Source organism: Hemitrygon akajei, chromosome 10 (genome assembly GCF_048418815.1).
Source record: "Hemitrygon akajei chromosome 10, sHemAka1.3, whole genome shotgun sequence".
NCBI lineage: Eukaryota > Metazoa > Chordata > Chondrichthyes > Myliobatiformes > Dasyatidae > Hemitrygon > Hemitrygon akajei.
This window is the reverse complement of record NC_133133.1, coordinates 98,949,907-98,964,848: the sequence shown is the minus strand read 5'-3', so window position 1 is coordinate 98,964,848 and position 14,942 is coordinate 98,949,907. Positions and strand designations below refer to the sequence as shown.

The 14,942-nt window shown below is 43.3% G+C and overlaps 1 protein-coding gene across 8 annotated transcripts in view; it reads left to right on the top strand.

The window, feature by feature from the left end:
• The window catches only part of brwd3 (bromodomain and WD repeat domain containing 3), a 340,825-nt gene that overhangs the window by 128,770 nt on the left and 197,113 nt on the right, over nt 1-14,942 (top strand). The window lies entirely within an intron of this gene.

Below are 14,942 nucleotides of genomic sequence, written 5' to 3'. Positions count from 1 at the left end.
TAAAACTGTTCCCTCTCATGTTAGCTATTTCAGCCCTGGGAAAAAAGCCTCTGACTATCCACATAATCAAGCAATCTAACTTTTTCCTCCTACACTGCCATTGACCCTTCGCCAACCCCACCCGGCATTTTTTTTTACATTCATGTGATTTTCTAAGAGTCTATTAAATGTCCCCGTTGTATCTTCCTTTACCACTATTCCCTGCAGTGCAGTCCAGGCACCCACCAATCCCGATGATATTTATTCTAAACTTTCCCCTTCTATCTTGAACAGCTATTTTTGGTGGGGTAGAGTGACGCTCTCTACTCCATCTGAGCCTTTTATTATCTTGTTTACTTGTAATCTTGTACTCCCAATGGGATCCCACCACCAAGCACATCTTTCCCTCCCCCACATTCTGCTTTCCGCAGGGATCGCTCCCTACGCGACTCCCTTGTCCATTCGTCCCCCGCATCTCTTCCCACCAACCTCCCTCCCGGCATTTATCCTTGTAAGCGGAACAAGTGCTACACCTGCCCTTACACTTCCTCCCTCACCACCATTCAGGGCCCCAGACAGTCCTTCCAGGTAAGGTGACACTTCACCTGTGAGTCGGCTGGTGTGATATACTGCGTTTGGTGCTCCCGGTGCGGCCTTCTATATATTGGTGAGACCCGACGCAGACTGGGAGACCGTTTCGCTGAACACCTACGCTCTGTCCACTAGAGAAAGTAGGATCTCCCAGTGGCCACACATTTGAATTCCACATTCCATTCCCATTCTGATATGTCTATCCATGGCCTCCTCTACTGTCAAGTTGAAACCATACTCAGGTTGGAGTAACGACACCTGATATTCCGTCGGGTAGCCTCCAACCTGATGGCATGAACATTGATTTCTCTAACTTCCCCTTCTTACCCCATCCCTTATTTATTTATTTATTCATCTATCTATCTGTCTATCTATCTACCTACCTATCCATTCATTCATCTATTTATTTATTCATTCATTTGTTTATTTATTTGTTTATTTATTCATTTATTTATTCATTCATTCATCCATCCATCTATTTATTTATTCTTTCTTTCTCTCTCTCTCCTCCCCCCCACTTTTTTTTCCTCTTTTTTTCTCTCCCTGCCCCTCTTGCCTGCTCTCCATCTCCCTCTGGTGGTCCCCTCCCCTAGGCCTCCTGTCCCTTGATCCTCCCCCTTCTCCAGTTGTGTATCCCTTTTGCCAATCAACTTTTGAGCTCCTGTCTTCATCCCTCCCCCTCCTGTCTTCTGTCATTTTGGATCTCCCTCTCCCCTTCCCACTTTCAAATCTCTTACTATCTTTTCTTTCAGTTAGTCCTGACGAAGGCTCTGGGCCCAAAACATTGACTGTCCTTCTTCCTTATAGATGCTGCTAGGCCTGCTGCGTTTAACCAGCATTTTGAGTGCTGCTGCATATGTTTATCAAGTTATTTTTTATTCTCTGTTCATTCAACCTTTCCTGGTGATTCATATTACCTCATCCAGGTAGCATCCTGGTAAATCTCCTTGAACCCTCTAAAGCTTTCACATCCGTCCTATAATGAGGCAACAAGAACTGACACAGTACACAAGTGTGGTCTAATCAATATTTTATTGAGCTGTAACATTTCCTCATTGCTCTTGAATAAACACCCCCAATAATAAAGGCCAGCATGCCATATACCTTCCTAATCAACCTATCAATATGTGGCAGCTTTGAGGAATCTGTGGACTTAGACCCTAAGATCTCTCTCTTCCTCCAGACTGCTGATAGCCTTGCCATTAACCTTTAAGTTTGATCTTCCAAAGTGTGTTACCTTGTCTTTTCTGGATTGAACACTTCCTGCCACCTCTGCAACATAGGAGCAGAATTAGGCCTTCTGGCCCATCAAGTCTGCTCTGCCATTCCATCATGGCTGATTTATTAACCCCCTCAACCCCATTCTCCTGCCTTTTCCCCACAAACATTTTAATGTGCTGACAAATCAAGAACTTGTCAACCTCTGCTTTAAATACACCCAATGACTCGGCCTCCACAGCTGTCTGTGACAGTGAATTCCACAGATTTGCTGCCCTCTTGCTAAAAAAAAAAACTCCTCCTTATCTCTTCCAAATGGATCTCCCTCTATTTTGATTCTGTGGCCTTGGGTCTTAGACTCCCCCACTTAAGAAACACCCTCTCCCATTCTCTCTAGGCCTTTCACTATTCCATAGGTGTCAATGAGGTTTAAACTCATTCTTTTAAACTCCAGTGAGTACGGGCCCAAAGCTTTTTATCAAACATTCTTAATAGGTTAACCGTTTCTTAACCAGAATCAGTCTTGTATACTTCCTCTGGACCCTCTCCAATGCTAGTACATCTTTTCTCAAAACTGTTCACAGTGCTCCAGTTGAAATCTGAAGAATGCCTTGTAAAGCATTACATCCATGCTTTTATATTCTTGTCCTCTTGCAATGAATGCTAACATTGCAATGGCTTTCCTTACCACCGACTCAACCTGCAAGTTAACCTTTAGAGAATCCTGTACTAGGATCCTCAGGTCCCTTTGCATCACTGATCGTTAAATTTTCTCTCCCTTTAGAAAATAATGTATGCCTTAATTCCTTCTACCAAAGTACCATACACTTCCCAACACTATATACCATCCGCCTCTTCTTTGCCCATCCTTCTAATCTATCTAGGTCCTTCCACTGACTCCATACTTCCTCAACATTACCTACAAATTTTGCCAAAAAAGCCATCAATTCTGTTACCCAAATTGTTGACATATACCATGAAAAAATGTGGGCCCAATAGTGAGTGCTGTGGAACTGGTCATCGGCAACCAACCAGAAAAGGCCCCCTTTATTCCCACTGTTTGCCTGACCTATAGTTTTCTTTTTTTCTGCCTCCCTCCTTTCTTGAAGAGTGGAGTGACATTTCCAATTTTATATTTCCCGTGGAATCTTTTCAGAACCTAGAGATTCTTGAAAGATCACTATTAATGCCTCCACAATCTCTTCAACTACCTCTTTCAGAACCCTTTCAGTCATCTGGTCCAAGTGACTTATCTACCTTCAGACCTTTCAGCTTCCCAAGCACCTTAAGACATAGGAGCAGTCTTAGGCCATGCAGCCCACCGAGTCCACTCTTACATTTGTTTGTGGCTTATCTTGGATCCCATTCAGCCCCCTGCACCATTTTTCTAAATTCCAGTGAGTACAGGTCCAAAGCTGCAAACACACCTCATAACTTAAACCCCTCATTCCTGGAATCGCCCTTGTGAACCTCCTCTGAACTCACTCCATTGACAATACATCCTTTCTATGATAAAGGGCCCAAAACTGTTGATAATACTCGAAGTGAGGCTTAACTAGTGTCTTATAAAGCTTCAGCATTATCTCCTTGCTTTTATATTGAAATATGCCAACATTGCATTTACCTTCTTTACCACAGACTGAACCTGTGAATTAACGTAAGTCCCTCTGCACTTCTGATATTTGAACCTTCTCCCCATTTAGATCATAGTCCGCACTATTGTTCCTTTTAACAAAATGCATGATAATACATTTCCCAACACTGTATTCCACCTGCCACATTTTTGCCCATTCTTCTAATTTGTCTTTGGTTCTGCTGCAATCTCAATGTTCTCTCAGCACTACTTGCCCCTCCACCTTTCTTCATATCAACTCCAAACTTTGTCACAGAGCCAACAATTCCACTATCAAAACAAGCAATGTGAAAAGTAGAGGTCCCGATATTGACCCCTGAGGAACACTACTAGTCACTGGCAGCCAACCAAAAAAGGCCCCTTTTATTCCCCCTTGCCACTATTCCCTATCCATGCCAGTATATTTCCTATAATAACACCATACGATTTTATCTTGTTAAGCAGCCTCATGTGAGGGACCTGATCAAATGCCTTCAGAAAATCTAAGTAAATGTTATCTACTGTCTCTCCTTTTGTCCACCCTGCTTGTTACTTCCTTGAAGAACTCTTAGCAGATTTGTCAGGCAAGATTTCCCTTCACGGCAATCATGCTGACTTTGACTTATTTTATCACTAGTCTCCAAATAACCTGAAGCCTCATCGTTAATAATGGACTCCAACCCTTTCGCAATTGAGTTTAGGCTAACTGGCCTATAATTTCTCCTCTTTTGCCTTGCTGCCTTCTTTAAAAAGTGGAGTGACACTTGTAATCTTCCAGTCCTCTGGGACCATGCTAGAATCAAGTGATTCTTGAAAGATCATGACCAATATATCAGTTATCTCTTCAGCCATTTCTCTTAGGACTCTAGGATTTAGTCCATCTGTTCCAGGTGACTTATCCACCTTAAGACCTTTCAGCTTGCCTCGCACTTTGTCCTTTGTAATAGCAATGGCACTCACTCCTGCTCCCCGACACTCTTGGAGCTCTTCCACAGTAAGGATTGTAGCAAAGTACTTATTTAGTTCATCTGCCATTTCTTTGTTCCCCATTACTACCTCACCAGCATCATTTTCCAATGATCTAATATCAGCTCTTACCTCCCTTTTACTCTTCATATAACTGAAAAATTCGCAACATAACCTCTTCAATTTTGAACTCAGTACCTCGACTAATAAAAACAAGTATTCCATAAGCTTTCTTAACCACTCTATTGACATGTGTAGTCATTATCATGGAGTTATGAACCAAGATTTCTCTGCTTAGGAACACTGTTAAGGGTCTTGCCCTTAACAGTTTATTGTCTGCTTGCATTTGGCCTACCAAGGTGCAACATTTTACATTTATCTGATTTAAAATTCATCTGCCTTTTCTCAGGCCATAACTGCAGTTGATCTATATTGTGCTGTATTCTTTGCCAGTCTTCTGCACTATCCACAACTCCTCCTAAAATTGGTATCATCCAGGTCATTTATATATTGTGTATCACAAAATAGCTGAGGCCCCAGCTCAGATCCTTACGGAATTACTAATTTCAGATCAGCTTAACTAAGTCCCTTCGATCACTATCCTCTGTCTTCTATGCACAAACCAGTTCTGAATCGAAACAGCCAATTCACCACAGACCCCGTGCATGTTAATCTTATGGATTAGTCTCCCATGAGGGACTTCGTCAAAGGCATTACTAAAATCCACGTAGACAACATCCACTGCTCTACTTTCATCAATCTCTTTTGTCAACTTGTTTTAAAAAAACTCAATTAAGTTGGTAAGTTATGACCTGCCCTGCACAAAGCAATGCTAGCTCTCTCTATTTAGGCCATAGGTTTCCAAGTGCTTATATCTCTTAGAATTTTCTTCAGCAATTTCCTTACCACTGATGTTTCCAGGATTTTCCTTTGTTCCCCTCTTAAATAGAGGTGCATTACCCACCCGCCAGTCCTCGGAGACATTACCTGTGCCTAGAGAGGACACAAAGATGCTGGCCAAGGCCCCATAATCTTGTCTCTTGCTTCCCTCAATAACCTGGGTTAAATCCCATCAGGCCATGGGGACATTTTCATGTTAATGCTCATCAGGAGGCCCAACACTTCCTCCTCCTTGACCTCTAAATGTCCTTACACCTCTAAACGCCTGAGTGTATTTATACACTCAGCACCAATCTCCTAGTCTTCCATTTCCTTTTCCTTGTTAAGTACTGAAGCACTCATCAGAAACCTCACTCAGATTCTCAGCATCAAAGCAAATGTTCCCCTCTTTATCCTTGAGTGGTCCCACCCTCTCCCTAGTTATGTGCTTGCTCTTGATGTATGTATAGAATGCCTTGGGATTCACCTTGCTAAAGACTTTCCTGACTTTCCTAATGCCCTTTAGTTCTTTTCTGGCTTCTTTATACTCGTGTGCTCCATTTGATCCTAACTTCTGAAGCTTTGCATACTTTACTTTTATTTTCTTGACTAAATTCATCACTTCTCTGGATATCAACAGTTCTGTTATCTTTCCATCCCCAACCTTCCTTCCTAACAGGAACATAGCTTTGCTGCACTCTGCCATTGATCTTTAAACACACTGTATGTCTGATGTGGATTTACCAGAAAAAAGGTGTTCCCAATGAACTCTTTAGTTCCTACCTAATGCCCTTGTAATTTACCATATTCCACTTTAAAACTCCCATAAGGAGGAAGTTTATCCTTAACTATAGCTATCTTGAAAGATAAGGAGTTGTGGTCACTTTTCCCTAAGTATTCACCCACTGAAAGGTCAGTCACCTGGCCAGGTTTGTTACCCAACACCAGGTCCAGTAAGGCCCCTTCTGTCCATATAGTGATTTAAGAAACCCACTTCGATACACTTAAAATTTTTTTACTGAATTTAAACACTTTGCACTAAGAATGTCCCTGTCTATATTAGGGAAGTTGAAATTCCCATGACCAACAACCCCATTATTTTACACATTTCCCTAATTTGATTATATATCTGTTCCTTAGTGTAGTGTCCTGACAGTGGGGAGAGGGGGTGAGTGGTTTGTAATACAATCCCATCAGTGTGATTGCATCCTTCCTATTCTGAGTTATACCCAGATGGCTTCAGTGTCTCCCATTATGTCTCCCCTGAGTGCAGCGGTGATATTGTCCCTGATGAGTAGTGCAACTCCCTCTTCTCTATCCCCCCCCCCCCACCTTTTCTATCTTTTCTAAAACTTTGAAAACCCAATACTTTCATCACCTATTCCTGTCCCTCTTTCAACCAAGTTTCAGTAATGGCCATAACATTATAGTTTCATGTTCCGTGCTCAAAGTTCATTCACCTTTACCCATAATACTTCTAGTATTGAAACATACACACTATAAACTATCCAACCCATCATACCTGTTATTTCGATTTTGCCTTTCAATACTTCCTATGGCATTAACTTCCAGGTATGATCCTTCACTTTCGGACCTGGTACTGCAGTTCCCAGCCCTCTGCAAAACGAGTTTAATCTCCCATGCCTCTGCATCTCCCTTTACTGTAATACAGGTACATCTTATTTTTGATTCTTCCTCTCAAACTGGAGGGTGAACTCTATCATATTGTGATCATTGTTTCCAAAGGGTTCTTTCCTCTTAAGGCTCGTAATCAAATCAGGTTCATTAGGCGATACTCAATCCAGAATTGCCTTTTCCCTAGTAGGCTGAACCACAATCTGCTTGAAAATGACATCTTGTAGGCATTCTACAAATTCCCTCTTGTGAGGTCCAGCACCAGTCTGATCTTTCCAATTTACCTGCTTATTGAAATAAGCAGGTTCTTCTCAGTACCCAGGGCAGCAGAGGAGTCCGGCAGCACCAATGGCGACTGAGCAGCCCTTTTCAGGACAGCACTGCTCACCCTTTGATGGGGACGGGCCTAGAAAAGGTGGCCTAAACATTGCCTGCCCTACAGACAGATCTGGCCAGCTTTGCCGCGGCTGGCAGCTCATCTGCTAATGTGGTTGCACTCAAAGGAGAAGAAAGAAACTTCTGTTAGGATCATGGAATGTCCGCACACTAATGGAGAGAGAGAACTCAGCAAGACCCCAAAGAAGAATAACCCTTGTTGCCAGGGAACTTCCACGCTACAACATTGACGTTGCAACCCTAAGTGAAACCAGGCTTGTGGAGGAAGGATCCCTGACTGAAACCACCAGTGGCTACACTTTCTTTTGGAAAGGAAAAGCGCAAGATGAAGAGAGGATTCATGGAGTTGGATTTTCAGTCAAGTCCAGCTTGACTGAAAACAACTCTCCGACCTGCCTGTGGGAGTCAACGAAAGGCTTATGTGGCTACGTCTGCCCCTCAGCCACAAATGTCACACAACAGTCATTCACACTTTTGCCCCCACCATAACCAGCAAATACAAGACCATTGAACAGTTCTATGCTGACCTTAGCTCTGTTCTGTGCTCGGTCCCTGCCAACGACAAAACTAACCCTGCTTGGTGACTTCAATGCCTGAGTAGGCTGCGATCACAATCGCTGGGAGGGGGTTCTAGGCAAACATGGTATTGGCAATATGAACAGCAACGGCCTTTTATTCCTTATCAAATGTGCAGAATACGACCTCCTCATCACAAACGCAGTGTTCAGGCTGGTGAGTAAGTACAAGACAACATGGATGCACCCAAAATCCAAACATTGGCACATGATCGACTGCGTTATAGTACGTCGCCGAGACATCTGGGAGGTCCTCATCACCAGAGCCATGTGAGGAGAGGAGTGCTGGACTGACCACAGGCTTGTCCGTACCACATTGAAGCTACGTATTGCTCCCCACAAGCCCAAGTACCCTAAGTTCATCAGAATAGCTTTTAACACTGCCAGACTACAAGAGCCACTGTACCTTCACAAGTTCCAGACCACCCTTGATGAAAAGCTGTCTGGCAACGGACCACTAACTGGTGGGCCAACCCAGAAGTGGACTCAGTTTAGAGAGATGGTGACGGAAGCAGCAAAATCAGTTCTCAGCCCCAAGGACCGGGACCACCAAGATTGGTTCGACAAGAATGACAGTGCCATCAAAGATCTCCTGGCCAGGAAGAACAAAGCATTCATGGAGTGGCAAAACAACCCAAGCTCCATTCCCAAAAAAGAGCGGTTCAAGTCCCTTCAGGCCCATGCCCAACAGGAATTTTGCAAGATGCACGGCCTATGGTGGGATAGGAAAGCTGAAGAGGTGCAACGCTTCGCCGATATCAACAATTCGAAGCTGCTCTTCAACTCCATCAAGATGATCTTCGGCCCCTCAAGATCTGGCTCATCTCCACTATTGTTCGCTGATGGAACCACACTGCTAAAGGACAAAGAGAGCATCTAACACAGATGGAAAGAGCATTTCAGCCAGCTCCTGAACCGCCCTTCATCGGTCGACCAGTCTGCTCTGGACCAAATCCCCCAACAGCCTATTCACAAGGAACTAGATGATCCTCCCTCAACAGATGAAGTCAAGAAGGCTATCACGCAGATGAGCAGTGGCAAGGCGCCTGGCAAGGATGGAAAACCTGCTGAACTGTACAAGGCACTCAGCAAGGAATCACCCTGACTAGCATTTGGGGAGAAGAAGAGATGCCCCCTGACCTCAGATACAACGATAATCGCCCTCTACAAAAATAAAGGTTCAAGGACCGACTGCAGGAACTACAGAGGCATCTCACTACTGTCCATTGCCAGAAAAATCCTCGTCCGCATCATCCTCAACAGACTGATTCTAACAGTGTCAGAAGAGAACCTTCCCGAGTCACAATGTGGCTTTCATCTTGAATGCAGCACTGTTGACATGATCTTCGCAGTGAGACAGATACAGGAGAAGTCCCTGGAACAGAACATGACATTATACTCTGTCTTCATTAATCTGAGGAAGGTGTTTGACACGGTCAACAGAAACGCAGTGTGGATCATCCTTAGAAAGCTTGGCTGCCCGCAGAAATTCACTACACTCATCCGCCTGCTCCACTATGGCATGACAGGAGAAGTGTTCTCAGATGCAACTTTCAACATCTCAAATGGTGTGAAGCAAGGGTACATTCTAGCACCAGTGCTCTTCAACCTCTTTTTCACCCAAATGCTGAAGCATGCTGTTAAGGACCTAGACCTGGGTATTTACATAAGATATCGTCTAGACGGATCGATGTTTGACCTGAGACGCCTTGCTGCAAAGACCAAAACGTTGAGGAGGCTCATCACTGAAGCCCTGTTTGCTGATGACTGTGCCCTCATGGCCCACCAGGAGAACCACCTGCAGACGATTGTCAACAAGTTCTCCGCAGCCTCAAAGCTGTTTGGTCTGACAATCAGCCTCAGTAAGACAGAAGTTCTCCTACAACCTGCACCAAACAGTCACCCTCCTCAGCCATGCATCATCATCGACGGCACTGTCCTGAAGAATATGGAGAGTTTCAAGTATCTAGGAAGCACTATCTCCCTTAACAAAGAGATCATAGCTAGGATCCAGAAAGCCAGCCAGGCACTTGGGAAACTCCGTGTCAAAGTTCTGGAGCGCAAGGACATTACGCTTTCAACCAAGCTCAAGGTGTACAAGGCTGTGATCCTCACCTCTCTCCTGTACAGCTGCGAAACCTGGACCCTGTACTGCAGGCACACCAAACAGCCGGAGTAGTTTCACATGCACTCTCTGCGGTCGATCATGAGGATTCCATGGCAGGACCGAATCACCAACCAGAAAGTCTTTGACAGAACCAACAGGACAAGCACTGAGGCAAGGATCCTTCAGGCCCAGCTACACTGGACTGGCCATGTGATCCACATGGGTGAAACAGGAATCCCCAGGCAGCTGCTCTACAGTGAGCTTGAGCATGGCAATCGCAATCAGGGCCGCCCCAAAAAAGATTCAAAGACAATTTGAGATTGTACATTAAATGGGCTGACCTCCAGCCTCGACAACTTGAGACCGCAGCTGACAGGGCTGCGTGGCGAGCCCTGCCCAGGAAAGCTGCATCTGACTTCGAGGATAACTGAAATTAGCGCCTTGCAGCATCATGAAACCGATGCCACAAAGCTGTGTATGCACTTGTTCTAACAAGCGCTATTCCATGTCCAACCTGCAACTGCACACGTGCTTAGGCCTTTGGCCTCCGAAGCCACATGCGTATCCACAGATGACTGCACAATGTTTAGTCTTCCTCAGACCCTGAGAGACAACCTCCAAAATCTCCCATGGCTATCATAACATTGCCCTATCTTGCATTGTAATTTGTTGCCTACATCCTGGCTACTGTTTGGAGGACTGTACATATCTCTGATAAGAGACTTTTAACCCTTGCAGTTTCTTAACTCTACCCACTAGGATTCTACGTATTTTGATCCTATGTCACCTCTTTCTAAGGATTGATTTCATTTTTCTTACCAATAGAGCCATCCCACCGCATCTGCCCGTTCTCTCAATGCATTGTGTATTCTTGGATGTTAAGCTATGATCTTTCATTCACAACTCAGTGATGCTCACTATGTCATATAGTATCTGTCAATCTCTAACTCTGCAATAAGATCATCTACCTTATTCCATATGCTGTACTCCATTCAGGGCTCCGAACAGTCCTTCCAGGTGAGGCAACACTTCCCCTGTGAATCTTTTGTATCCGGTATTCCCAATGTGGCCTCCTCTACATTGGTGAGACCTGTTGTAACTTAGGGAACCACTTTATTGAGCACCTCCACTCCATCCACCTAAAGTGAAACTTCCCGTTGGCCAAACATTTCAATTTTGATTCCCAATTCCGTTCGGACATGTCAGTCCATGGCCTCCTCTTGTGCTACAATGAGGCCAACCTCGGTGGAAGAGCAGCACCTTATATTTAGTCTGGCTACCCTCCAACCTGATGACATGAATATCGATTTCCTCTTCTGGTAAAAAAAAGAGAGAAAAAAATCCTCTCCCTTCTCTCCTTTTCCATTCCCCATCCAGGCCTCTTACCTCATCTCATTTCTCCTTTCAACTCCCCTGTGTCTCATTCCTCACCACAACCCCTTCTCCTATGGTCCATTCCCCTCTTCTATCAGATTCCATCCTATCCAGCCTTTTACACCTTGTCTGGCTTTACCTTCTAGCTATCCTCCTTCCCCTCCCATCACCTTTTTATTGTAGCGCCTTCTCCCGTTTTTTCCAGTCCTGAAGAAGGGTCTTGACCCGAAACGTCAATAATTTGTTCATTTCCACAGATTCTCAGTTCCTCCAGCATTTTATGTGTGTTGCTTTGGGTTTCCAGGATTTACAAACTTTCTTGTGTTTTTCATAAACATGCAGCCTAATGCGCTGTGACAGCATTCACTATGAATATGATGAATGACTTAAAAGCATATTGATTTGCTGTTCAATTCCAATGATAAGGAAGTTAAATGCTGGCGCTCCTTGACAGAGCGAATAAAATGAATCTGCTCTGTTGAAGAATTTATCAATAAAGCCTTGCTAGAAAGATGCTTGAAATCCAAAATTTAAAAAATGGAAAATAATAGATAGTGGAGGAGGGCAGGCAGCTTTTGTTGGAGAAACAAACAGAATTGACCTTTTATTTTTATGAATGTGTTCAACAATAAATTCAGTGAAGAACTTGGGTAGCACTTGCCACCATATAGCAGCTGGAATAGGCCACATTGAGCTTTGGATCAGCTATGCCATAAATTAGGATCGTAGCTAATCTGATTGTGAGCTGAATTTTACTTTCCTGCCCATTTCCCTTTATCTTTGGCTCCCTTCCATTTCAAAATCAGCTTTGAATATATTAAGTGATGTGGCCTCTTTGACACACTCGAGTATTCAAGAGATCCATGATCTACTAGGGAATAAATTCTTGCTCATCTCTGACATGGGAAATGGAGGATAGCTTCTTCCTTATTATAGGAAGGATGTAGAAGCTTTAGAGGGGATGCAGATATTATTTTAGAGAGCATGTCTTAGGGTGACACGGTAGCTGGTGGTTAGCACAATGCTTTACAGTACTGCTGACCAGGTTCAATTCTTGCCACTGCCTATTCTTTCTCCTTGTAACTGCATACGTTTCCATAAGACACAGGAGCAGAATTAAGCCATTTGGCCCATCAAGTCTGCTCTGCCTTTCAATCATGGTCCTCAGCCCCACTCCCCAGCCTTCTTCCCTTAATGTTTGGTGCCATGTCCAATCAAGAATCTATGAAGCTCTGCCTTAAATACACCCAATGACTGGCCTCCACAGCTGCCTGTGATAACAAATTACACAAATTCACCACCTCCAACAGTCCAAGGACATACCGGCTGGTAGGTTAATTGGTCATTGTAAATTGTCCGTGATTAGGCGGAGGTTAAATCGGGGGATTGCTGGATGGTGTGGCTCGAGAGGCCAGAGGGGCCTATTCTGAACTGTATCCCAATAAATAAAGAAAGGATAGATTGAATGAGCCACAGATTTTCTCTTTAGCGCAAAGCAATCAGAATCGGGTTTAATATCACTGGCATGTGTCATGAAATTTGTTAACTTTGAGGCAGCAGTACGACGCAATACATGATAAAAACTGAATTACAGTATATATGTATATTAACTGGTTAAATAAGTAGTGCAGAAACAAATAAAAAGTAGTGAGGTATATTCATAGGTTCAATGACCAGTAAGAAATCAGATGGCAGAAGGGAAGAAGCTGTTCCTGAATCACTGAGTGTGTGCCTTCAGGCTTCTGTGCCTCCCTCCTAACGATAACAATGAGAATATCCTGGCTGAGTTCCTCCAACACTCACAATGTTGGAGGAACTCAGCAGGCCAGGCAGCATCGTTTCAGGCTGCGACCATTTGGCAGGAATGTCCTGGGTGCTGGGGGTTATTAATAATGGATGCTGCCTTCCTGAGTCATCACTCCTTGAAGATGTCTTGGATACTACAGAGGCTGGTACCTGTGATGCAGCTGCCTAATTTTACAACTTTCTTCAGATTACTTCAATCTTTTGTAGTGCCCCCCCATACCAGATGGTGATATAGCCAGTCAGAATATTCTCCACGGTACATCTGTAGAGGTTTTTGAGTGTTTTGAGTGAAAAACCAAATCTCCTTAAACTCCTGATGAAATATAATGAAAGAGGGATGAGAAATGACTTTCTCATTTCAATTAAATCACCTCTTATACTTCTAAACACTAGGGAGTACAGGCCTAAACATTACCTCATTAGACAACCAGTTCACCTTGTGAATCAAACTGGTGAACCTTTCCTGATCTACCTCCAATGCAAATATATCCCTTCTTGGGTAAGGAGTTTGAAGCTGTGCTTAACACTAGCTGTAGCAAGGTTTCTCTGCCTTTGTAATTCTTTCCTTTTACAATAAAGGTTAACATTCCACTTGCTGGATCTATATGCCTGCTTTGTATGTCATGTATGAGAACTCTTTTTTTAAAAAAAAAAGTGTTCCACAGAATGTGGAACTTGTTACACAGGAAGTAGGTGAAGTAAATGGAGAAGCTTGATAAATGTGCAAGGGAGAATATAATAGAAAATGGTGGTCACAAGACATTTTCCTGGCAGGGCAGGATTTGCCATTCCAACCACTTCCTGTATAGATTTGAGATGTATGTTTATTTAGATGTATTTATTGTTAGTGTTCTAAAATGACATGGTTCCTGTTGCTGCTCCTTGATCACCTTTCTGCTCCATTCATTTGTCTGTGTTGCTCTTTGCTACCTTGTGCATAAACTCAACATCTTCTATACTATTATAGAAGTATGCCCTTCTATCTGTTGAGGACAAAGGGATTGCCGTTGAATTGCCTAATTAAAGTATAGTATCTAGATCCTGTGGAACCCTCAGAATTGGCCATGTATTTTGTGCACCACAGTCTTACAGTATTAGAGTTATCACCTTGTCTGGCTGTAAGGTTGATGAGAATATTAATTGTGATAAGAATAGCTGGATCAATGGATCCATCCTCTTAATTGTGCACCACAGAAGTAGAAGGATTTATTGGGTTAGTTGAAGCAGAGTGAATCTCTAAATCTGAGTGGGCTCATTTCCGTTCTGTAAATAAAAATATTGTTCATTCGCAAAGTAACCTGGTGGCATTGGATCTATAAATCAGATCAAAAGAAAAGAAAGGAGGAAGGCAGCAGAAAGGAAATAAAGCATTTAGCCTGACTTCAATGGTTGGGAAGGTGTTCGTGTCAATTGTTAAGAGTGAGGTTATTAAATACTTGGTGACACATGTCAAGATAGGACACAGTCAGCATGGTTTCCTTAAGAGAAAATCTTCCTTGAGGCTGTGACTCTGATGAACCTCACATCTCAGCGCTAAGCAATATTGCACCCATATTGTACTGTCTCAGTACTTTTATATTTGTGTGCTGTAGCACTTATTTTTTATTCACAGTTATTTTGTAAATAACTCTTATTTGCATTTCTGGTTAGATGCTAACTGCATTTCATTGGCTTTGTATCTGTACTTGGCACAATGACAATAAAATTGAATCATCTAAAAAAGACATGCTGGCATTAGAGAGGGTTCAGAAGGATGATTCTGGGCATGAAAGAGTTATCACATGAGGAAAGTTTGATGGCTGTG